General features: G+C 45.0%; 1 long non-coding RNA gene across 1 annotated transcript; it reads right to left on the bottom strand.

The window, feature by feature from the left end:
- Positions 1 to 685: 685 nt before the first annotated feature.
- LOC135819901 (uncharacterized) lies at positions 686 to 2,725 on the bottom strand. The gene is made up of 2 exons (XR_010554003.1): positions 2,323 to 2,725; positions 686 to 1,389 (listed from the first exon to the last, which is right to left on the bottom strand). It is a non-coding gene; the product is annotated as an uncharacterized LOC135819901 (long non-coding RNA).
- Positions 2,726 to 3,433: the final 708 nt, after the last annotated feature.

The following is a 3,433-nucleotide window of genomic DNA, read 5'->3' as shown; positions in this document are numbered from 1 at the left end:
TTGCTACTCTGACTTTCATGCACCGTGTGCAATCATCAGGCAAACAATATTCTAAATATATATAGTGTCTCTGTGTATTCTTTTTGCTGTCAAATGGGGGCAAGCATGCCTACATACAAAGTCATAGTCACCTGGATACTCAATAAATTAAAGGCAATCGAACAATCCACGAGATTAAGGGTGCGTTCTTAAATCCTCTCGGAAAAGTTGGAGACTCTCCGAAAAGTTCGAGAGCTGTTCTTATATCCTCTCCGAATTTTAGGAGGCTCTCCAAGCTTCAGAGGTGATTGAAACTTGGAGATTCCCGCGGTTTGGGATCAGCGCATGCGAACTAGGCTAAACGCCACGTGTTGATCATGAGTGTACGCATTTCCCTTTTCGCATACGCACAGCGCATACTATATTCGTGGCACTCAAGATCGCGGCCCCTTTGGCGCTTCATTTTGCTTGACATCTGCAAAATATCTCCGAATTCTTCGAGACCCGTTCTTGAAGAATCCCAGTTTCTCCGACTTCTCTTTTCTTCTTCTCCTAGAAGCTAGAGAATTTAAGAACGCACCCTAAGACTACACGTCGTGAAGACGGAAATGTATGGTACTAAATAGATGAATTGACTACTTGAGAAACACGCACACTGCCACACTGCCACACTGCCACACTGCCGATTACTAGTACTGTTGTTGGGACAACTTGGGCCTTGCCTCGCGTTCAGTTATACAACTACCCGTACATGTACGTAATCATGGACAAGATTGCAATAAATCGTCCGGCTCTACGTTTATTATATGCATGTACTCCATACGCTCTATAGAATTAAATAATATACTTTAAAGATAGAGCGGCTCATCGGTGATCTGGAAACCAGAGAGCTATATACACAAATCGAATAGCAATAAAATTGAGTTGAAAATAGTTTTTTCTCATGTGCTTTTTAGCCTGCAGTGGGGTAGTCAAGGTACAGTTTGAGGGACTGTATGGAAGCCATTTGCTTGTTCAAGTGCCTAGCGTTCCGGCCACAGCCTTAGCCAGCTCCTTAGCGTGTGAATTCTCTCCTATTATTCTGTTCCTTGTGATTGGTTTCGCTGTGACCAGTTTTGGTAGGGGTTATAGAAGCGTGCATCTACCGCTCCTGCAAACAAGGCATTCGAGTCAAGTATGCTTTAAATCAGTTCTTTTTGGCGAGGATGTGTCTTGTTGAGAAACGGGGCAAGGGATGCGATTGCGTGAGGTGTACGCAGTCATTCCGTTTCACGTTACAGTGTTGTCTGGCCGTTTTACTTTCACAGTCTCCAGGGCTTGGACATTGCGCCAGATTCGATTGGCTGAGAAGCGTTTCTGGCCGTGTTCCTTCCAGGACGTGTTGATGATACGATGAATGACACTCAGCACCTGTGTAACACGTACAAACAAGATACGCGTAGCACACATGTACACACACACACACACACACATGTACACACACACACACACACACACACACACACACAGACACACACATGTACACACACACATACACATACACATACACACATGTACACACATGCACACACACACACACATACACACATGTACACACACACACACATGTACACACACGCACACATGTACACACACACATACACACATGTACACACACACATACACACACGCACACACACACACACACACACACACACACACACACACACACACACACACATGTACACACACACACACACACATACACATGTACACATACATACATACACACACATTATTATCGAAACATAGCATTGACTTGCATGTATGATCATGACGTCAGGCTTGTGTTATGTGTGTGTGTGGGGGGGGGGGGGGGGGGGGGTGTTAGGTAGTTATCTGGCGCCAGTCTTAATCTGTCTCATTCAGATCTTGTCCAATATCGTTGCTACATGAGAAAATATGTGGGTGCACATCCAGTGCATTTGCAGATTTGCGTGCTTCTCTTGCGACGGCCATATGCATGGTACATGGTGTGTGCGTGTGTGTGTGTGTGTGTGTGTGTGTGTGTGTGTGTGTGTGTGTGTGTGTGTGTGTGTGTGTGAGTGTGTGTGTGTGTGAGTGGAGAGAGAGAGAGAGGGGGGGGGGGGGGGAGAATAGAGAGTATTTCAATGTGTGTGTGTGATGAATGTGTGTGTGTGTGTGTGTGTGTGTGTGTGTGTGTGTGTGTGTGTGTGTGTGTGTGCTGTATTTGTAGATGTTTGTATGATGTCGGTGCCAGACATTTACTGCCAAGGTTGTCATGCTTCAAACGCAGTTCATGTGCAGTGTTTACATGTGTGCCTGCCCTAGTCTTCCACATACCTCATTTTCCAGCCAATGTTTCGGCAAGGGAGGCCGACACTTCCTGATGCACACCGCTTCATAGACGTCTTTACTAGACGGGACTTCAGGAATGCTATCGGCATAGGGCTTTGAGTATGCTGGGGCTGATCCTGCGTATGGAGCAAATTACAATGGAAGAAAAGCACACACCGTTATCATGGTTGTTGTATTTGGTACATGTACTGAAACTCTTGGATAGTTTGCATCCGTTAGGCCACCCTTTCTTTTTTCGTTGTTTAACGTCCGCGCCCGCGTACCTTTTCGCCTCCGACCGAAAAAAAAACAAGAAAGTAGTAGTACCAATAATATGCGAAGTTGTAAATACATGATTGTGTAGTTTCACAGTGTGCCGATCATGACCTTAAACTTATAATCTTGCCTCCCGGGCATGCCTTTGTCTTGTGTTCTTTTTCTTTTTTTGTTGGCTTTTAAATATCGTACGGTGTGTGTCCTAGTAAAAATCCAGATTGTAATGAATTCATGACATGCTAACTCCATGCTATGTACCTGTTTTGTTGGATTCATCAGGCATGTGCTCCAATGTACCATCAAAGAGTGTTGTTCTATGCCTGCAAGTGCCGTTAGACCCAGAAATATGGTATATATCACATGCTTTACTGCTCAAAATGTTTGATTGGGGTTTCCAGTTTTTGGAATGGGCTTTTGTTTTTTTCCGCCCTCCCGCGTACCTTTTCGCGAAAAAAAGGACGTTAAACAATGAATTAACAAAGGGTGGCCTTACTGTAAAGTGAGAAGCTTTGACCAGAGATTAAATTTCACTATTTTCACGATTAGAACAGAAGAACATGGAAACGAGTTACCAGTATGAAGCAACTATCCACGACTAACAAATCAGAAAGTGCGACAACAGGGCACTGAGGGCACACAACTGACAGGCTACTACGACAGGCTAGTGAGACATTCAACGACCTGAGACCTAGCTCTAACAGTGCGCAAACCAACAGCCTTCCAGCTTGGAAGGTTCAAGGTTATGGTAGGACCAATGAGGGGAAGGTGAGCGCAGCGAAAATGTACACAAGCTAAGCCCCACGGCAACAAAGAATGCCGACCGTTGCAGGACGATGACGAG

This window comes from Sycon ciliatum, chromosome 1 (assembly GCF_964019385.1).
Source record: "Sycon ciliatum chromosome 1, ocSycCili1.1, whole genome shotgun sequence".
In the NCBI taxonomy this organism is placed as follows: domain Eukaryota; kingdom Metazoa; phylum Porifera; class Calcarea; order Leucosolenida; family Sycettidae; genus Sycon; species Sycon ciliatum.
This window is presented reverse-complemented; position numbering and strand designations above follow the sequence as displayed.